The sequence below is a fragment of the Pleurodeles waltl genome, chromosome 4_1 (genome assembly GCF_031143425.1).
Source record: "Pleurodeles waltl isolate 20211129_DDA chromosome 4_1, aPleWal1.hap1.20221129, whole genome shotgun sequence".
Classification (NCBI taxonomy): Eukaryota; Metazoa; Chordata; class Amphibia; order Caudata; family Salamandridae; genus Pleurodeles; species Pleurodeles waltl.
This window is the reverse complement of record NC_090442.1, coordinates 15,969,789-15,992,691: the sequence shown is the minus strand read 5'-3', so window position 1 is coordinate 15,992,691 and position 22,903 is coordinate 15,969,789.

Here is a 22,903-nt window from a genome sequence, read left to right as displayed (position 1 = left end):
CAGAGAGGTTTCTGCCCTCCTGGGGTCCAGCCAGGCCTGGCCCAGGAAGGCAGAACAAAGGACTTCCTCAGAGAGAGGGTGTTACACCCTCTCCCTTTGGAAAAAGGTGTCAGGGCTGGGGAGGAGTAGCCTCCCCCAGCCTCTGGAAATGCTTTGATTGGCACAGATGGTGCCCATCTCTGCATAAGCCAGTCTACACCGGTTCAGGGATCCCCCAGCCCTGCTCTGGCGCGAAACTGGACCAAGGAAAGGGGAGTGACCACTCCCCTGACCTGCACCTCCCAGGGGAGGTGCCCAGAGCTCCTCCAGTGTGCTCCAGACCTCTGCCATCTTGGAAACAGAGATGCTGCTGGCACACTGGACTACTCTGAGTGGCCAGTGCCAGCAGGTGATGTCAGAGACTCCTCCTGATAGGCTCTTACCTGTGTTGCTAGCCTATCCTCCTTCCTAAGTAGCCAAACCTCCTTTTCTGGCTATTTAGGGTCTCTGCTTTGGGGAATTCTTTAGATAACAAATGCAAGAGCTCATCAGAGTTCCTCTGCATCTCTCTCTTCACCTTCTGCCAAAGGATCGATCGCTGACTGCTCAGGACGCCTGCAAAACCGCAACAAAGTAGCAAAGACTACTACTGCAACCTTGTATCGCTGATCCTGCCGCCTTCTCGAATGTTTCCTGGTGGTGCATGCTCTGGGGGTAGCCTGCCTCCTCTCTGCACTAGGAGCTCTGAAGAAATCTCCCGTGGGTCGACGGAATCTTCCCCCTGCAACCGCAGGCAACAAAAGACTGCATCACCGGTCCTCTGGGTCCCCTCTCAGCACGACGAGCGTGGTCCCTGGAACTCAGCAACTCTGTCCAAGTGACTCCCACAGTCCTGTGACTCTTCAGTCCAAGTTTGGTGGAGGTAAGTCCTTGCCTCCCCACGCTAGACTGCATTGCTGGGTACCGCGTGATTTGCAGCTGCTCCGGCTCCTGTGCACTGTTTCCAGGATTTCCTTCGTGCTCAGCCAAGCCTGGGTCCCGGACACTCTAACCTGCAGTGCACAACTTCCTGTTGTCCTCCGGCATCGTGGGACTCCCTTTTGTGTCTTCGGGTGAGCTCCGGTTCACTCCTCTTCGTAGTGCCTGTTCCGGCACTTCTGCGGGTGCTGCCTGCTTCTGTGAGGGCTCCCTGACTTGCTGGGCGCCCCCTCTGTCTCCTCATCCAAGTGGCGACATCCTGGTCCCTACTGGGCCACAGCAGCATCAAAAAACCCTAACCGCGACCCTTGCAGCTAGCAAGGCTTGTTTGCGGTCTTTCTGCGTGGGAACACCTCTGCAAGCTTCTTAACAACGTGGGACATCCATCCTCCAAAGGGGAAGTTCCTAGTCCTCTTCGTTCTTGCAGAATCCACAGCTTCTACCATCCGGTGGCAGCTTCTTTGCACCCTCAGCTGGCATTTCCTGGGCATCTGCCCAATCTCGACCTTGTCTTACAGGTACTCAGGTCCGGAAATCCACTGTTGTTGCATTGCTGGTGTTGGTCTTCCTTGCAGAATCCCCCTATCACTACTTCTCTGCTCTCTGGGGGTTGTAGGTGCACTTTACACCTACCTTACAGGGTCTTGGGGTGGGCTATTTTTCTAACCCTCACTGTTTTTTTACAGTCCCAGCGACCCTCTACAAGCTCACATAGGTTTGGGGTCCATTCGTGGTTCGCATTCCACTTTTGGAGTATATGGTTTGTGTTGGCCCTATACCTATGTGCTCCTATTGCAATCTACTGTAACTTTACACTGCTTGCATTACTTCCTTTTGCTATTACTGCATATTTTTGGTTTGTGTACATATATCTTGTGTATATTTGTCATCTTCATACTGAGGGTACTCACTGAGATACTTTTGGCATATTGTCATAAAAATAAAGTACCTTTATTTTTAGTATATCTGTGTATTGTGTTTTCTTATGATATTGTGCATATGACACCAGTGGTATAGTAGGAGCTTTGCATGTCTCCTAGTTCAGCCTAAGCTGCTCTGCTATAGCTACCTTCTATCAGCCTAAGCTGCTAGAAACACCTCTTCTACACTAATAAGGGATAACTGGACCTGGCACAAGGTATAAGTACCTCTGGTACCCACTACAAGCCAGGCCAGCCTCCTACATTGGTTGTGCAGCGGTGGGATAAGTACTTGCAACTACTTACCACTTTGTCATTTTGTACTTTTCATAAGAGGAAAATATACAGAACAAGTTCAGTGTATGTACACCTAACCAAAAAGTTTTGCTTTTCGTCTCTTACACTTTCTGCTAAGTGCTGAAAAGTACTCCTAAACTTTCTAAAATTTTCAAAAGTTTGAAAAAGTTTTTTTATTTCAGTTCTTTAAAAAGTCCTGAAACTTTTTCTCTCTTCTCACTGTCTCTAAACCTTCTTCTATCATGTCTGATGTAGGAACTTCTCTTAAAATGGTCAATAGAACTTATGACAATCTTAACTTTAAGAGCCTAAGGAGTCTCTGCATTGATGCAGAGGTTTAGTGGAAGGAAAGAACCCTTCTAGAGAATTTCTGTATAACATGCTCATTGAGAATGATAAGGCCCGGGTGGCACTTCATCAGAAAATTTAGTAGATAGCTCACACTCAGACTCAGGGGAGCCCCTTGTGGGAGTGGTACAGGGTTCTCTTCCTAATCTGCCCCTTAGCAGACCACCTAGCAATGCTGGTAGTAATAGAAGCTCCCATCATAGCAGGGATGTTTTTGTTCCTGAAGGCCAGGTTGTTAGTGTGCAATCTGTTAGAGGCAGGTCTCCCTCTGTTGAATCCAATATTTCTTCTGTGTCCAAGCATTCCCAACCCACAGACCTTCAAGACAAATTGTTAGAAAGGGAACTCAATAAGTTGAGAGTGGAAGAGACCAGACTGAAGCTTAAACAGCAACAGCTGGCTCTAGACAGGGAATCCCTAGATCTGGAGAAGGAGAGACAGAGGTTGGGGTTTGGACCCCATGGTGGCAGCAGCAGTATTCCTGATAGCAATCCTGTGAAAGAGCATGATTCCAGGAATCTGCACAAGATAGATCCCCCTTACAAGGAGGGGGATGACATTAACAAGTGGTTTGCTGCACGTGAGAGGGCCTGTATGGTACAGGGGGTCCCTCAAAGGCAGTGGGCTGCTATCCTATGGCTATCTTTCAATGGAAAGGGTAGGGATAGGCTCCTTACTGTTAGAGAAAGTGATGCCAATAATTTTGCAGTTTTGAAGGATGCACTCTTGGATGGATTTGGCTTAACCACTGAACAATACAGGATTAAGTTCAGAAAAACCAGAAAAGACTCCTCACAAGACTGGGTAGACTTTGTTGACTATTCAGTGAAGGCCTTGGAGGGGTGGTTACATGGCAGTAAAGTTTCTGACTATGAAAGCCTGTACAATCTAATCCTGAGAGAGCATATTCTGAATAACTGTGTGTCTGATTTGTTCACCAATATCTAGTGGACTCAGATCTGACCTCTCCCCAAGAATTGGGAAAGACGGCAGACAAATGGGTCAGAACAAGAGTGAACAGAAAAGTTCATACAGGGGGTGACAAGGATGGCAAGTAGAAGGATGGTAAGTCTTCAGACAAGGGTGGGGACAAATCTAAAAATGAGTCTTCATCAGGCCCTCAAAAATACTCTGGTGGGGGTGGTGGGTCCAAATCCTCTTCTTATCAAGTAAAAAAACCTTGGTGCTATTTATGTAAAGTAAAAGGCCATTGTACAACTGATGCCAGTTGTCCAAAGAAAAGCACCAAAACTCCCACTACCACAACCCCTACTGCAACCTCTAGTGCCCCTAGTAATAGCAGTGGTGGTGGGAGCATACCTACTAATAGCCAATCCAAGGGAGTAGCTGGGCTCACTTTTGGTAATTTAGTTGGGGTTGGTCTTGTTACGGAGACCACAGAGGCTGTGTTAGTCTCTGAAGGTGCCATTGATTTGGCCACCTTGGTTGCTTGTCCCCTTAATATGGATAAGTACAAGCAACTTCCCCTAATCAATGGTGTTGAGGTTCAGGCCTACAGGGACACAGGTGCCAGTGTTACCATGGTAATAGAGAAACTGGTACACCCTGAACAACACCTACTTGGTCACCAGTACCAAGTGACAGACGCTCATAACAACACTCTTAGCCACCCCATGGCTCTTGTGAATCTCAACTGGGGGGGGGTTTACTGGTCCAAAGAAAGTTGTGGTTGTTTCAGATTTACCTGTAGACTGTCTACTAGGAAATGATTTAGAGACGTCAGCTTGGGCAGAAGTGGAGTTGGAGGCTCATGCAGCAATGCTGAGCATTCCTGGGCATATTTTTGTTTTAACCAGGGCTCAGGCCAAAAAGCAAAAAGGACAGGGTGACTTGGATCCTGGAACAATGGACCAAGTGCTCCCTAAAGCTAGGGGTAGCAAGGGTAAATCCCTACCCACTATCCCTCCCTCTACAGATGATTCAACTTCTGAGGAAGAAGAATTTCCACCCTGTGCAGAACCTTCACCAGAGGAGCTGGCAGCACACACTGCTGAGCTTTTGGGTGGAGGGGGGCCTGCCAGGGAGGAGCTGAGTGTGGCACAGCAATCCTGTCCCACATTAGAGGGTCTCAGACAGCAAGCTACCAAATAGCAAAATGGGGATGTCAGTGACTTGCAGAGGGGGTCATTATGACCTCGGCGGTCTTTTTCCAAGACCGCCGTGCGGAAGACCGCCTGTGCACGCGGTTTGCCGCTCGGCGTATTATGACTGTTGGCTGCTCTCCGTCGTTATTCCGACAGAGAGACGCCAACAGCCATACTTGCGGGTGGCGGAGAAGTGGGGGTTGCTCCACCTCCACTGCCACGGCAACAGAACACCGCCCAGCGAATCACGTCCTGTGATTCGCCGTGGCGGTGTTCTGTTGGCGGTGTGGTGTCGGCGGAGCTGCCCCCATGGCTCCCGTCCCCTCCCGGAGGATTGACGGACCAGGTAAGTCGATCGTTTGTTAGGGGAGGGGGGTGGGAGGGTGTTGTGTGTTGTGTGCGTGCATGGGGGTGTGCGTCTGTTTATGTAGAGGGGGTGAGTGGGTGCGTGTAAGCTTGCGGGGGTGTTGTGTGTATGGGAATGAGTGCGTGTATGGCTGTGGGTATGTCTGTATGGATGTGTGCGTGTATGTTCGAATGTAGGTGTCCTTGTCTGAATGTGTGTGTGGATTTAGGCTTGTATGTCGGGTGTGTTCGTGTGTGTGTTGGTGTTGCCTGCATGCGTGTCGGGTGTGTGTGAGTAATGTTATGTTGCGGTCGGGGTGGGGAGGGGGGTCCTGCCACCTTTGGGGGGTGGTAGGGGTGATGGCGGGTGTAGGGGAGGGAGTCGCGGTGGGGGTGGGGGGTGGGGGAGACCCCTATCAGTGCCAGGGAAGGTATTCCCTGGCACTGATAGTGCTTACCGCCATGGATTTCATGGCGGTTGAAACCTTTGGAAATCCACGGCGGTAAGCCGGATCCAAATACCGCCGGCGGTATAGTGACGACCGCCGGGCTGGAGACCCAGGTCTCCAGCCCGGCGGTCGTCTCCGCCCTGGTGGGCGGGACGGAGAGCCGGCGGTTGACCATGGCGGTAACCGCCATGGTCATAATACACCAAGGTAAGACCGACAGCCTGTTGGCAGTCTTACCGCCGGTTCTCCGCCATCCGCCAGGGTTGTAATGACCCCCATAGAGTTTACTGGGAGGACAACCTCTTGTACACAGAGGCAAGGGATCCAAAAACTGGAGCAGCCAGAAGATTGGTCATTCCCCTGCAGTACAGAGAGTTCCTCCTAACTCTGGCACATGACATTCCTTTGGCTGGACATTGGGGTCAGATTAAAACATGGGAAAGGCTTGTCCCCCTGTTTCACTGGCCTAGGATGTCAGAGGACACAAAAGATTTTTGTAAGTCTTGTGTGACCTGCCAAGCCAGTGGCAAGACTGGTGGCACTCCAAAGGCTCCCCTTATTCCACTACCTGTGGTTGGGGTTCCCTTTGAAAGGGTAGGGGTTGACATAGTTGGCCCCCTTGACCCTCCAACTGCTTCAGGCAATAGGTTTATCTTGGTGGTAGTGGACCATGCCACAAGATATCCTGAAGCTATTGCTCTAAGGACCACTACAGCACCTGCAGTGGCAAAAGCCCTCCTGGGAATCTTTTCCAGGGTGGGTTTCCCAAAAGAGGTTGTATCAGACAGGGGTAGCAACTTTATGTTTGCATACTTGAAGGCCATGTGGAAGGAATGTGGTGTAACATACAAATTCACCACACCTTATCATCCACAAACAAATGGACTGGTAGAGAGGTTTAATAAAACTCTCAAAGGAATTATAATGGGACTCCCGGAAAAACTCAGGAGGAGATGGGATGTCCTGTTACCTTGCCTCCTTTTTGCTTACAGGGAGGTACCCCAGAAAGGAGTGGGCTTCAGCCCCATTGAACTCCTATTTGGACACCCTGTAAGAGGTCCCCTAACACTTGTGAAGAAGGGTTTGGAACAACCTTTAAAAGCTCCCAAACAAGACATAGTGGACTATGTACCCAGCCTAAGATCCAGAATGGCTGAGTACATGAAAAAGGCCAGTTAAAACCTTCAGGCCAGCCAAGAGCTCCAAAAGCAATGGCATGACCAGAAGGCTGTTCTGATTCAGTACCAACCAGGACAGAAGGTGTGGGTATTGGAGCCTGTGGCCCCATGAGCACTCCAGGACAAGTGGAGTGGACCCCATCTCATTGTTGAAAAGAAGGGCGAGGTCACCTACTTGGTTGACCTGGGCACGGCCAGGAGTCCCCTTAAGGTGCTCCATGTCAATCGCCTAAAACCCTATTATGACAGGGCTGATCTCACCCTGCTCATGGCAACAGATGAAGGACAGGAAGAAGAGAGTGACCCTCTCCCTGAACAGGATGCTCTAGTGGAAGGTGTAGTTTTGGCAGACTGTCTTACTGCTGAGCAGAAAGGCAACTGCATAAATCTCCTAGGTCAGTTTTCTGAACTCTTTTCAACTGTGCCAGGCACCACATCTTGGTGTGAGCACACAATAGATACTGGAGATAGCATGCCTGTCAAAAGTAAAATCTATAGGCAGCCTGACCATGTCAGGGACTGCATAAAACAATAAGTTCAGAAAATGCTTGAACTAGGAGTTGTTGAACATTTTGAAAGCCCATTGGCCTCGCCTGTGGTGCGTGTACCAAAGCCTCACTCAAAAGAGGGAAAAAGGGAGATGAGGTTTTGTGTAGATTACAGAGGTCTCAACCAGGTAACAAAAACTGATACTCACCCTATACCCAGGGCAGATGAGCTCATAGATACACTGGCATCTGCCAAGTATCTAAGCACCTTTGATTTGACTGCAGGGTATTGGCAGATCAAGTTATCAGAGGATGCTAAAGCAAAAACTGCATTTTCGACTATTGGAGGGCACTACCAATTCACAGTAATGCCCTTTCGTTTGAAAAATGCACCTGCCACTTTTCAGAGGTTGGTGAATACAGTCCTCCAAGGGTTGGAGGCTTTTAGTGCAGCATATCTGGACGATATAGCTGTCTTTAGCTCCACCTGGGATGATCACCTGGTCCACCTGTGGAAAGTTTTGGAGGCCCTGTAAAAAGCACGCCTCACTAACAAGGCTTCAAAGTGCCAGATAGGGCAGGGGAAAGTGGTTTATCTGGGACACCTGGTAGGTGGAGAACAGAGTGCACCACTTCAGGGGAAAATCCAGACAATCATGGATTGGGTTCCCCCTACAACACAGACCCAGGTGAGAGCGTTCCTAGGCCTCACAGGGTATTACAGGAGATTCATTAAAAACTATGGCTCCATTGCAGCCCCACTTAATGATCTCACTTCCAAGAAGATGCCTAAAAAGGTTTTGTGGACAGCTAGCTGTCAGAAAGCTTTTGAGGAGCTCAAACAGGCCATGTGCACTGCACCTGTCCTAAAAAGCCCATGTTACTCCAAGAAATTAATTGTTCAAACTGATGCATCTGAATTAGGGGTAGGGGCAGTCTTATCATAACTCAATTCTGAGGGCCAGGATCAACCTGTTGCTTTTATCAGCAGGAGGTTGACCCCTAGAGAAAAGCGTTGGTCTGCCATAGAGAGGGAGGCCTTTGCTGTGGTCTGGGCACTAAAGACGTTGAGGCTGTACCTGTTTGGCACTCACTTCATTCTTTAGACTGACCACAAACCTCTACTTTGGCTAAAACAAATGAAAGGTGAAAACCCTAAATTGTTGAGGTGGTCAATATCTCTACCGAGAATGGACTATGCAGTGGAACATAGACCTGGGAGTACCCACTCCAATGCAGATGGACTCTCCAGATATTTCCACTTAGACAATGAAGACTCATCAGGTCATGGCTAGTCTTATTGTCCTTCGTTTGGGGGGGGGGTTATGTAGGAAAGTACGATCTTGCCTGGAATGTTACCCCCATATTTCACTGTATATATGTTGTTTTAGTGTATGTGTCACTGGGACCCTGCCAGCCAGGGCCCCAGTGCTCATAAGTGTGCCCTGTATGTGTTCCCTGTGTGACGCCTAACTGTCTCACTGAGGCTCTGCTAACCAGAACCTCAGTGGTTATGCTCTCTCTGCTTTCTAAATTTGTCACTAACAGGCTAGTGACTAAATTTACCAATTCACATTGGCATAGTGGTACACCCATATAATTCCCTAGTATATGGTACTGAGGTACCCAGGGTATTGGGGTTCCAGGAGATCCCTATGGGCTGCAGCATTTCTTTTGCCACCCATAGGGAGCTCTGACAATTCTTACACAGGCCTACCAGTGCAGCCTGAGTGAAATAACGTCCACGTTATTTTACAGCCATTTACCACTGCACTTAAGTAACTTATAAGTCACCTATATGTCTAACCTTCACCTCGTGAAGGTTGGGTGCAAAGTTACTTAGTGTGTGGGCACCCTGGCACTAGCCAAGGTGCCCCCACATCGTTCAGGGCAAATTCCCCAGAATTTGTGAGTGCGGGGACACAATTACACGCGTGCACTGTACATAGGTCACTACCTATGTACAGCGTCACAATGGTAACTCTGAACATGGCCATGCAACATGTCTAAGATCATGGAATTGTCACCCCAATGCCATTCTGGCATTGGGGGACAATTCCATGATCCCCCGGGTCTCTAGCACAGAACCCGGGTACTGCCAAACTGCCTTTCCGGGGTCTCCACTGCAGCTGCTGCCAACCCCTCAGACAGGTTTCTGCCCTCCTGGGGTCCAGGCAACCCTGGCCCAGGAAGGCAGAACAAATAACTTCCTCTGAGAGAGGGTGTTACACACTCTCCCTTTGGAAATAGGTGTGAAGGCTGGGGAGGAGTAGCCTCCCCCAACCTCTGGAAATGCTTTGATGGGCACAGATGGTGCACATCTCTCCATAAGCCAGTCTACACCGGTTCAGGGATCCCCCAGCCCTGCTCTGGCGCGAAACTGGACAATGGAAAGGGGAGTGACTACTCCCCTGACCTGCACCTCCCAGGGGAGGTGCCCAGAGCTCCTCCAGTGTGTCCCAGACCTCTGCCATCTTGGAAATAGAGGTGTTTGTGGCACACTGGACTGCTCTGAGTGGCCAGTGCCAGCAGGCGACATCAGAGGCTCCTTCTGATAGGCTTGCACCTCTCTTATTAGCCAAACCTCCTTTTCTGGCTATTTAGGGTCTCTGCTTTGGGAATCTCACCAGATAACGAATGCAAGAGCTCAGCAGAGTTCCTCTGCATCTCCCTCTTCACCTTCTGCCAAAGGATCGACCGATGACTGCTCAGGACGCCTGCAAAACCGCAACAAAGTAGCAAGACGACTACTAGGAACCTTGTATCGCTTCATCCTGCCGGCTTTCTCGACTGTTTCCAGGTGGTGCATGCTCTGGGGGTAGCCTGCCTCCTGTCTGCACCAGGAGCTCTGAAGAAATCTCCTGTGGGTCGAGGGAATCTTCCCCCTGCAACCGCAGGCAACAAAAGACTGCATCACCTGTCCTCTGGGTCCCCTTTCAGCACGACGAGCGTGGTCCCTGGAACTCAGCAACTCTGTCCAAGTGACTCCCACAGTCCAGTGACTCTTCAGTCCAAGTTTGGTGGAGGTAAGTCCTTGCTTCCCCACGCTAGACTGCATTGCTGGGTACCGCGTGATTTGCAGCTGCTCCTGCTCCTGTGCACTCTTCCAGGATTTCCTTTGTGCACAGCCAAGCCAGGGTCCCCGACACTCTTTCCTGCAGTGCACAACCTTCTGAGTTGTCCTCCGGCATCGTGGGACTCCCTTTTGTGACTTCGGGTGGACTCCGGTTCACTTTTCTTCCAAGTGCCTCTTCAGGTACTTCTGCGGATGCTGCCTGCTTCTGAGGACTCCCTGACTTGCTGGGTGCCCCCTCTGTCTCCTCATCCAAGTGGCGACATCCTGGTCCCTCCTGGGCCACAGCAGCATCCAACAACCCTAACCGGGACCCTTGCAGCTAGCAAGGCTTGTTTGCGGTCTTTCTGCGTGGGAACACCTCTGCAAGCTTCTTCACGACCTGGGACATCCATCCTCCAAAGGGGAAGTTCCTAGTCCTCTTCGTTCTTGCAGAACACTAAGCTTCTTCCAACAGGTGGCAGCTTTCTTGCACCCTCAGCTGGCATTTCCTGGGCTCCTGCCCACTCTCGACACTGTCGCGACTCTTGGACTTGGTCCCCTTGTCTTACAGGTACTCAGGTCCGGAAATCCACTGTTGTTGCATTGCTGGTGTTTGTTCTTCTTGCAGAATCCGCCTATCACGACTTCTGTGCTCTCTGGGGGTAGTAGGTGCACTTTACACCTACCTTTCATGGTCTTGGGGTGGGCTATTTTTCTAATCCTCACTGTTTTCTTACAGTCCCAGCGACCCTCTACAAGCTCACATAGGTTTGGGGTCCATTCGTGGTTCACATTCCACTTTTGGAGTATATGGTTTGTGTTGCCCCCATACCTATGTGCTCCTATTGCATTCTACTGTAACTTTACATTGCTTGCATTACTTCCTTTTGCTATTTGCATAATTTTGGTTTGTGTACATATATCTTGTGCATATATCTTATCCTCATACTGAGGGTACTCACTGAGATACTTTTGGCATGTTGTCATAAAAATAAAGTTCCTTTATTTTTTCTATATCTGTGTATTGTGTTTTGTTATGATATTGTACATATGACACCAGTGGTATAGTAGGAGCTTTACATGTCTCCTAGTTCAGTCTAAGCTGCTTTGCTATAGCTACCTTCTATCAGTCTAAGCTGCTAGAAACACATCTTCTACACTAATAAGGGATAACTGGACCTGGCACAAGGTGTAAGTACCTCCCGAAGAGTGCATGTATGTTCAACCGTCCAGAATTTACTTGAAAAATCGGGACGTATTAAGTTGTATAAAGGTTTTATGCGCGTAGCATAATCTGGAATGTATGTTCTGCCAAAATTCAAGAAACCCAACAATGATTGGAGTTTCTTAATCGTATTTGGTGGTTGTAACGGTGCACATTTTTCTAAGAATTGTGGCGCTAGGCTCTTCCCTTCATTTGACAGCTCATATCCTAGAAACAGGACGCTGAGGAAGGCTATTTTTGTTTTTTTAAAGTTAAATTTGTAGCCAACTCTGGAAAACCCTACAACAATGCGGGCTACCCGTTTTAAATATTGTAGTAATTCATTGTCCGTGAGATATATATCATCCACATAGGACAAGGCTTCAGGGTCGATCTTGTGTAAAATTGCAGTGACACGAGCAGTCAGCGGTCGATCCTTTGGTAGAAGGTGAAGAGGGAGATGCAGAGGAACTCTGGTGAGCTCTTGCATTCATTATCTGAAGAATTCCCCAAAGCAGAGACCCTAAATAGCCAGAAAAGGAGGTTTGGCTACCTAGGAAGGAGGATTGGCTACCAAGAGAGGTAAGAGCCTATCAGAAGGAGCCTCTGACATCACCTGCTGGCACTGGCCACTCAGAGCAGTCCAGTGTGCCCCCAACACCTCTGTTTCCAAGATGGCAGAGGTCTGGGACACACTGGAGGAGCTCTGGGCACCTCCCCTGGGAGGTGCAGGTCAGGGGAGTGGTCACTCCCCTTTCCTTTGTCCAGTTTCGCACCAGAGCAGGGCTGGAGGATCCCTGAACCGGTGTAGACTGGCTTATGCAGAGATGGGCACCATTTGTGCCCATCAAAGCATTTCCAGAGGCTGGGGGAGGCTACTCCTCCCCAGCCCTCACACCTATTTCCAAAGGGAGAGGGTGTTACACCCTCTCTCAGAGGAAGTCCTTTGTTCGGCCTTCCTGGGCCAGGGCTGTCTGGATCCCAGGAGGGCAGAAACCTGTCTGAGGGGTTGGCAGCAGCAGCAGCTGCAGTGGAGACCCCGGAAAGGCAGTTTGGCAGTACCCGGGTTCTGTGCTAGAGACCTGGGGGATCATGGAATTGTCATCCCAATGCCAGAATGGCATTGGACCGACAATTCCCTGATCTTAGACATGTTACATGGCCATGTTCGGAGTTACCGTTGTGACGCTGTACATAGGTAGTGACCTATGTACAGTGCACGCGTGTAATGGTGTCCCCGCACTCACAAAGTCTGGGGAATTTGCCCTTAACGATGTGGGGGCACCTTGGCTAGTGCCAGGGTGCCCACACACTAAGTAACTTTGCACCCAACCTTCACCAGGTGAAGGTTAGACATATAGGTGACTTATAAGTTACTTAAGTGCAGTGGTAAATGGCTGTAAAATAACGTGGACGTTATTTCACTCAGGCTGCAGTGGCAGGCCTGTGTAAGAATTGTCAGAGCTCCCTATGGGTGGCAAAAGAAATGCTGCAGCCCATAGGGATCTCCTGGAACCCCAATACCTCAGTACCATATACTAGGGAATTATATGGGTTTACCAGTATGCCAATGTGAATTGGTAAATTTAGTCACTAGCCTGTTAGTGACAAATTTGGAAAGCAGAGAGAGCATAACCACTGAGGTTCTGGTTAGCAGAGCCTCAGTGAGACAGTTCGGCATCACACAGGGAACACATACAGGGCACACGTATGAGCACTGGGGCCCTGGCTAGCAGGGTCCCAGTGACACATAGACTAAAACAACATATATACAGTGAAATATGGGGGTAACATGCCAGGCAAGATGGTACTTTCCTACAGGGCTCAAACTCTAAATCGGGTGGGTCACCTCTGTTTGTACTCCAGCTTCGCTTCCTCCGCTCCCGCCATACTTGTGCTCTCTTATATTCCCTCCTAAAGAATTCCTTTAGATCTGCTTTCCTCTTTCTGTTGGTCACGATGGTTACTATGGTTAGTCCGAAGGGGATGTATAGAGAAGTGCTGAGGGTCTTCATACCACATGTGAGAAAGTAGCCTCTTTCTAGCCTTGTTACCCCCACTTTTGGCCTGTTTGTGAGTGTATGTCAGGATGTTTTCACTGTCTCACTGGTATCCTGCTAGCCAGGGCCAGTGCTCATAGTGAAAACCCTATGTTTTCAGTGTGTTTGTTATGTGTCACTGGGACCCTGCTAGTCAGGACCCCAGTGCTCATAAGTTTGTGACCTATAGGTATGTGTTCCCTGTGTGATGCCTAACTGTCTCACTGAGGCTCTGCTAACCAGAACCTCAGTGGTTATGCTCTCTCTTTACAAATTGTCACTAACAGGCTAGTGACCAATTTTACCAATTTACATTGGCTTACTGGAACACCCTTATAATTCCCTAGTATATGGTACTGAGGTACCCAGGGTATTGGGGTTCCAAGAGATCCCTATGGGCTGCAGCATTTCTTTTGCCACCCATAGGGAGCTCTGACAATTCTTACACAGGCCTGCCACTGCAGCCTGAGTGAAATAACGTCCACGTTATTTCACAGCCATTTTACACTGCACTTAAGTAACTTATAAGTCACCTATATGTCTAACCTTTACCTGGTAAAGGTTAGGTGCAAAGTTACTTAGTGTGAGGGCACCCAGGCACTAGCCAAGGTGCCCCCACATTGTTCAGGACCAATTCCCCGGACCTTGTGAGTGCGGGGACACCATTACACGCGTGCACTACATATAGGTCACTACCTATATGTAGCTTCACAATGGTAACTCCGAATATGGCCATGTAACATGTCTATGATCATGGAATTGCCCCCTCTATGCCATCCTGGCATAGTTGGCACAATCCCATGATCCCAGTGGTCTGTAGCACAGACCCTGGTACTGCCAAACTGCCTTTCCTGGGGTTTCACTGCAGCTGCTGCTGCTGCCAACCCCTCAGACAGGTTTCTGCCCCCCTGGGGTCAAGCCAGGCTTGTCCCAGGATGGCAGAACAAAGGACTTCCTCTGAGAGAGGGTGTTACACCCTCTCCCTTTGGAAAATGGTGTGAAGGCAGGGGAGGAGTAGCCTCCCCCAGCCTCTGGAAATGCTTTCTTGGGCACAGATGTGCCCAATTCTGCATAAGCCAGTCTACACCGGTTCAGGGGACCCCTTAGCCCTGCTCTGGCGCGAAACTGGACAAAGGAAAGGGGAGTGACCACTCCCCTGACCTGCACCTCCCCTGGGAGGTGTCCAGAGCTCCTCCAGTGTGCTCCAGACCTCTGCCATCTTGGGAACAGAGGTGCTGCTGGCACACTGGACTGCTCTGAGTGGCCAGTGCCACCAGGTGACGTCAGAGACTCCTTCTGATAGGCTCCTTCAGGTGTTAGTAGCCTATCCTCTCTCCTAAGTAGCCAAACCCTCTTTTCTGGCTATTTAGGGTCTCTGTCTCTGGGGAAACTTTAGATAACGAATGCAAGAGCTCATCCGAGTTCCTCTGCATCTCTCTCTTCACCTTCTGCCAAGGAATCGACTGCTGACCGCGCTGGAAGCCTGCAACACTGCAACAAAGTAGCAAAGACGACTACTGCAACTCTGTAACGCTGATCCTGCCGCCTTCTCGACTGTTTTCCTGGTGGTGCATGCTGTGGGGGTAGTCTGCCTCCTCTCTGCACTAGAAGCTCCGAAGAAATCTCCTGTGGGTCGACGGAATCTTCCCCCTGCAACCGCAGGCACCAAAAAGCTGCATTACCGGTCCCTTGGGTCTCCTCTCAGCACGACGAGCGAGGTCCCTCGAATCCAGCAACTCTGTCCCAGTGACTCCCACAGTCCAGTGACTCTTCAGTCCAAGTTTGGTGGAGGTAAGTCCTTGCCTCACCTCGCTAGACTGCATTGCTGGGAACCGCGACTTTTGCAGCTACTCTGGCCCCTGTGCACTTCCGGCGGAAATCCTTTGTGCACAGCCAAGCCTGGGTCCACGGCACTCTAACCTGCATTGCACGACTTTCTAAGTTGGTCTCCGGCGACGTGGGACTCCTTTGTGTAACTTCGGGTGAGCACCGTTTCACGCATCCTCGTAGTGCCTGTTTCTGGCACTTCTCCGGGTGCTACCTGCTGCTTAGAGGGCTCCTTGTCTTGCTCGACGTCCCCTCTACCTCCTGGTCCAATTTGCGACCTCCTGGTCCCTCCTGGGCCACAGCAGCATCCAAAAACGCTAACCGCACGATTTGCAGCTAGCAAGGCTTGTTGGCGTTCTTTCGGCGGGAAAACACTTCTGCACGACTCTACAAGGCGAGAGGGATCCGTCCTCCAAAGGGGAAGTCTCTAGCCCTTTGCGTTCCTGCAGAAACCGCAGCTTCTTCAGTCCAGTCGAAGCTCCTTTGCACCCGCAGCTGGCATTTCCTGGGCATCTGCCCATCTCCGACTTGCTTGTGACTTTTGGACTTGGTCCCCTTGTTCCACAGGTACCCCAGATTGGAAATCCAGCGTTGTTGCATTGTTGGTTTGTGTCTTTCCTGCATTATTCCTCTAACACGACTTCTTTGTCTTTAGGGGAACTTTAGTGCACTTTGCACTCACTTTTCAGGGTCTTGGGGAGGGCTAATTTTCTGACTCTCACTATTTTCTAATAGTCCCAGCGACCCTCTACAAGGTCACATAGGTTTGGGGTCCATTCGTGGTTCACATTCCACTTTTGGAGTATATGGTTTGTGTTGCCCCTATCCCTATGTGTCCCCATTGCATCCTATTGTAACTATACATTGTTTGCACTGTTTTCTAAGACTATACTGCATATTTCTGGTATTGTGTATATATATCTTGTGTATATTTCTTATCCTCTCACTGAGGGTACACTCTGAGATACTTTGGCATATTGTCATAAAAATAAAGTACCTTTATTTTTAGTATAACTGTGTATTGTGTTTTCTTATGATATTGTGCATATGCCACTAAGTGGTACTGTAGTAGCTTCACACGTCTCCTAGTTCAGCCTAAGCTGCTCTGCTAAGCTACCATTATCTATCAGCCTAAGCTGCTAGACACCCTATACACTAATAAGGGATAACTGGGCCCGGTGCAAGGTGCAAGTACCCCTAGGTACTCACTACAAGCCAGTCCAGCCTCTTACATTGGTTGTGCAGCGGTGGGATAAGTGCTTTGAGACTACTTACCACTCTTGTCATTGTACTTTTCATAAGAGAAAAATATACAAAACAAGTTCAGTGTATATACACATTGCCAAAACGTTTTGCATTTCCTCTTTTCACTCTTTTCTAAGTGCTGAAAAGTACTTCAAACTTTCTAAAAAGTTCTAAAAAGTTAAAAAAGTTTTTTTCTCTGTCTTTCTAAAAGCTCTGACAAACTTTTTTCTCTTTTTCTATCACTTTAACTCTCTCTAAAAATGTCTGGCACAGGCCAAAATGTTGATCTGTCCAAACTTGCATATGATCACCTTAGCTGGAAAGGAGCAAGGAGTCTCTGCATAGAGAGAGGTTTGAGTGTAGGGAAGAATCCTTCCTTGGAATTGTTACTTAACATGCTTAGAGAACAAGATAAGGCAAGAAGTGCCCCATCTGTTGAAAAAGTAGCTAATGGTTCCCAATCTGATCCAGGGACTCCCCCAGGAAAAGATTCAGGAAAGAAACTTCCTAGCCTGCCCATTACTAGACAGTCTAGCATAGTTGGTAATGATGAAGAGCCACACCATACAAATAGTGTTGTCTCACATCATAGCAAAAGCATTTATTCTCACCACAGTGGTACTGATGTTTCTGTTAGCCAAGCTGTTAGGGTGTCCTCTGTAAGGGACAGGTCTCCTTCTGTCCATTCTCACCATACTTCTGTTTCAAGGCATGTCCCTCCCACCCACCCTGATGACAGATTGTTAGAAAGGGAGCTCAATAGATTGAGAGTGGAACAAACCAGACTGAAGCTCAAGAAGCAACAGCTGGATTTGGATAGACAGACTTTAGAAGTAGAGAAGGAGAGACAGAAACTGGGTTTAGAAACCCATGGTGGCAGCAGCAGTATTCCCCATAGTCATCCTGCAAAAGAGCATGATTCCAGGAATCTGCATAAGATAGTTCCCCCTTATAAGGAGGGGGATGACATTAACAAGTGGTTTGCTGCACTTGAGAGGGCCTGTGCTGTACAGGATGTCCCTCAAAGGCAGTGGGCTGCTATCCTATGGCTATCATTTAGTGGAAAAGGTAGGGATAGGCTCCTTACTGTAAAAGAAAATGAAGCTAATGATTACAAAGTTCTTAAGAATGCACTCCTGGATGGTTATGGCTTAACCACTGAACAATACAGGATAAAGTTCAGAGAGACCAAAAAGGAGTCTTCACAAGACTGGGTTGATTTCATTGACCATTCAGTGAAGGCCTTGGAGGGGTGGTTACATGGCAGTAAAGTTACTGATTATGACAGCCTGTATAACTTGATCCTGAGAGAGCATATTCTTAATAATTGTGTGTCTGATTTGTTGCACCAGTACCTGGTGGACTCTGATCTGACCTCTCCCCAAGCATTGGGAAAGAAGGCAGACAAATGGGTCAGAACAAGGGTGAACAGAAAAGTTCATACAGGGGGTGACAAAGATGGCAATAAGAAGAAAGATGGTGAAAAATCTCAAGATAAGCATGGGGATAAGGGTAAAACCAAAGATCCCACTTCAAATCTTAAACACTCTTCAGAGGGTGGGGATAAAACTAATTCTTCCTCTTCTTCTCAACCTGCACACATTAAAAAGCCTTGGTGCTTTGTGTGTAAAAATAGAGGCCATAGGCCAGGGGATAAGTCCTGTCCAGGTAAACCTCCTGAGCCTACCACCACTAATACATCAAGCTCCAGTGCCCCTAGCAGTAGTGGTACTAGTGGTGGGACTGCTGGCAACAGTCAAGTTAAGGGTGTAGTTGGGTTCACTTATGGGTCCATAGTAGAAACTGGGGTAGTCAGTCCCAAGACAGTTTCTGTCACACCTAGTGGCATTGGCCTTGCCACACTGGCTGCTTGTCCCCTTACAATCGATAAGTACAGGCAGACAGTTTCAATAAATGGTGTTGAGGCCTTGGCCTACAGGGACACAGGTGCCAGTATCACTTTGGTGACTGAAAACCTAGTGCACCCTGATCAACACATCATTGGACAACAGTATAAGATTATTGATGTCCATAACTCCACTAAGTTTCTTCCCTTAGCTATAATTCAGTTTAGTTGGGGTGGAGTTACTGGCCCTAAGCAGGTGGTGGTATCACCTAGCTTACCTGTAGACTGTCTCTTAGGTAATGACCTAGAGGCCTCAGGTTGGGCTGATGTAGAGTTTTATGCCCATGCAGCCATGCTGGGCATCCCTGAGGAATTGTTCCCTCTCATTTCTACTGAAATGAAAAAGCAAAGGAGAGAAGGCGTGAAAACTCAGGATCCCTCTCCATCAACAGGTAAAAAGGGTATCACAGTATCCCCTAACCACCCTGCCATTCAGGATACCATTCCTGTGGTGGGAGAAACCTCTCCTGGGGTGGCACCTGTTCCAAGGGAATCATCAGCTGGCAAAGCTGGACTCCCTGAGGTAGAAGTACCTCTCTGTGGGATAACTAACATTGGTGAGAAAAAGAGCACCATTTTAGTTAACATGGAGCATCCCTCCAACCCTCCCAGAGAAACTTTAGTGCAGAAACCCTGCACTGCCTCACAACACTTAGGACAGCATCCCTGCCCTAGTGTGGAGCTCATAGGACAGCATCCCTGCCCTGCTCCAACTCAAGAGAAACAGCATCCCTGTTCTCTCTTCCAGCCATATGGACAAAGTTGTTGCCCAGCTATGGCTTTTCTGAGACAGCATCCCTGTCTGGCATTTCCATCACTACAAATAGGTTCAGTGGACAATTCCCACTGCTCTAAACTAAAACTTACTGATAGAAACTCTGAAAATACATCTTCACATTGTTGCTTAGCTAAAAAACTTCAAACAGGGTGGTTTACATCCCCACAGGGAAGTAACCATATAGTGGATGATAAAGGGAGTAACCAGTATATTGCAGAGCTACTCTCTACTTATCACCACTTAGACAATAAAGTCTCAACTGGCCAAGGTTAGCCTTATTGTCCTTCGTTTGGGGGGGGGTTGTGTGAGAAAGTAGCCTCTTTCTAGCCTTGTTACCCCCACTTTTGGCCTGTTTGTGAGTGTATGTCAGGATGTTTTCACTGTCTCACTGGTATCCTGCTAGCCAGGGCCAGTGCTCATAGTGAAAACCCTATGTTTTCAGTGTGTTTGTTATGTGTCACTGGGACCCTGCTAGTCAGGACCCCAGTGCTCATAAGTTTGTGACCTATAGGTATGTGTTCCCTGTGTGATGCCTAACTGTCTCACTGAGGCTCTGCTAACCAGAACCTCAGTGGTTATGCTCTCTCTTTACAAATTATCACTAACAGGCTAGTGACCAATTTTACCAATTTACATTGGCTTACTGGAACACCCTTATAATTCCCTAGTATATGGTACTGAGGTACGCAGGGTATTGGGGTTCCAGGAGATCCCTATGGGCTGCAGCATTTCTTTTGCCACCCATAGGGAGCTCTGACAATTCTTACACAGGCCTGCCACTGCAGCCTGAGTGAAATAACGTCCACGTTATTTCACAGCCATATTACACTGCACTTAAGTAACTTATAAGTCACCTATATGTCTAACCTTTACCTGGTAAAGGTTAGGTGCAAAGTTACTTAGTGTGAGGGCACCCTGGCACTAGCCAAGGTGCCCCCACATTGTTCAGGGCCAATTCCCCGGACTTTGTGAGTGCGGGGACACCATTACACGCGTGCACTACATATAGGTCACTACCTATATGTAGCTTCACAATGGTAACTCCGAATATGGCCATGTAACATGTCTATGATCATGGAATTGCCCCCTCTATGCCATCCTGGCATAGTTGGCACAATCCCATGATCCCAGTGGTCTGTAGCATAGACCCTGGTACTGCCAAACTGCCTTTCCTGGGGTTTCACTGCAGCTGCTGCTGCTGCCAACCCCTCAGACAGGTTTCTGCCCCCCTGGGGTCAAGCCAGGCTTGTCCCAGGATGGCAGAACAAAGGACTTCCTCTGAGAGAGGGTGTTACACCCTCTCCCTTTGGAAAATGGTGTGAAGGCAGGGGAGGAGTAGCCTCCCTCAGCCTCTGGAAATGCTTTCTTGGGCACAGATGTGCCCAATTCTGCATAAGCCAGTCTACACCGGTTCAGGGGACCCCTTAGCCCTGCTCTGGCGCGAAACTGGACAAAGGAAAGGGGAGTGACCACTCCCCTGACCTGCACCTCCCCTGGGAGGTGTCCAGAGCTCCTCCAGTGTGCTCCAGACCTCTGCCATCTTGGAAACAGAGGTGCTGCTGGCACACTGGACTGCTCTGAGTGGCCAGTGCCACCAGGTGACGTCAGAGACTCCTTCTGATAGGCTCCTTCAGGTGTTAGTAGCCTATCCTCTCTCCTAAGTAGCCAAACCCTCTTTTCTGGCTATTTAGGGTCTCTGTCTCTGGGGAAACTTTAGATAACGAATGCAAGAGCTCATCCGAGTTCCTCTGCATCTCTCTCTTCACCTTCTGCCAAGGAATCGACTGCTGACCGCGCTGGAAGCCTGCAACACTGCAACAAAGTAGCAAAGACGACTACTGCAACTCTGTAACGCTGATCCTGCCGCCTTCTCGACTGTTTTCCTGGTGGTGCATGCTGTGGGGGTAGTCTGCCTCCTCTCTGCTCTAGAAGCTCCAAAGAAATCTCCCGTGGGTCGACGGAATCTTCCCCCTGCAACCGCAGGCACCAAAAGGCTGCATTACCGGTCCCTTGGGTCTCCTCTCAGCACGACGAGCGAGGTCCCTCGAATCCAGCAACTCTGTCCCAGTGACTCCCACAGTCCAGTGACTCTTCAGTCCAAGTTTGGTGGAGGTAAGTCCTTGCCTCACCTCGCTAGACTGCATTGCTGGGAACCGCGACTTTTGCAGCTACTCCGGCCCCTGTGCACTTCCGGCGGAAATCCTTTGTGCACAGCCAAGCCTGGGTCCACTGCACTCTAACCTGCATTGCACGACTTTCTAAGTTGGTCTCCGGCGACGTGGGACTCCTTTGTGTAACTTCGGGTGAGCACCGTTTCACGCATCCTCGTAGTGCCTATTTCTGGCACTTCTCCGGGTACTACCTGCTGCTAAGAGGGCTCCTTGTCTTGCTCGATGTCCCCTCTACCTCCTGGTCCAATTTGCGACCTCCTGGTCCCTCCTGGGCCACAGCAGCATCCAAAAACGCTAACCGCACGATTTGCAGCTAGCAAGGCTTGTTGGCGTTCTTTCGGCGGGAAAACACTTCTGCACGACTCTACAAGGCGAGAGGGATCCGTCCTCCAAAGGGGAAGTCTCTAGCCCTTTGCGTTCCTGCAGAAACCGCAGCTTCTTCAGTCCAGTCGAAGCTCCTTTGCACCCGCAGCTGGCATTTCCTGGGCATCTGCCCATCTCCGACTTGCTTGTGACTTTTGGACTTGGTCCCCTTGTTCCACAGGTACCCCAGATTGGAAATCCAGCGTTGTTGCATTGTTGGTTTGTGTCTTTCCTGCATTATTCCTCTAACACGACTTCTTTGTCTTTAGGGGAACTTTAGTGCACTTTGCACTCACTTTTCAGGGTCTTGGGGAGGGCTAATTTTCTAACTCTCACTATTTTCTAATAGTCCCAGCGACTCTCTACAAGCTCACATAGGTTTGGGGTCCATTCGTGGTTCACATTCCACTTTTGGAGTATATGGTTTGTGTTGCCCCTATCCCTATGTGTCCCCATTGCATCCTATTGTAACTATACATTGTTTGCACTGTTTTCTAAGACTATACTGCATATTTCTGGTATTGTGTATATATATCTTGTGTATATTTCTTATCCTCTCACTGAGGGTACACTCTGAGATACTTTGGCATATTGTCATAAAAATAAAGTACCTTTATTTTTAGTATAACTGTGTATTGTGTTTTCTTATGATATTGTGCATATGACACTAAGTGGTACTGTAGTAGCTTCACACGTCTCCTAGTTTAGCCTAAGCTGCTCTGCTAAGCTACCATTATCTATCAGCCTAAGCTGCTAGACACCCTATACACTAATAAGGGATAACTGGGCCTGGTGCAAGGTGCAAGTACCCCTAGGTACTCACTACAAGCCAGTCCAGCCTCCTACACCACACTCTCCTTGGTCACTCTGAGGCAATGAGAATGACATGTGACTGGTCTTGGTGTAACTTCCGCAGAACCCAAGAAATCAAAGGAAAAGTGTGGCGTAGTTCAAAGTTCCACCTCGACTGAAACATGTCTCCCAAGGTTCCCATGAATGGGTACTGGAGGGCACAGAACTGCTGGAATTGAGCATTTACAGCAAAGGCGGACAAATCCTTTGGAGGAGTACCCCACTTGGTGAAGATGTCTTGGGCTAATATCCATAGCAGACACCACTCATGATCATCAAGATAATGCCAGCTGAGGCTGTTGGATTTGACATTCAGGGACACTTTTCTAGGTGGCCGGTGGTCATCCAAATCCCTTGGAGGTGTGCCCAACAATAG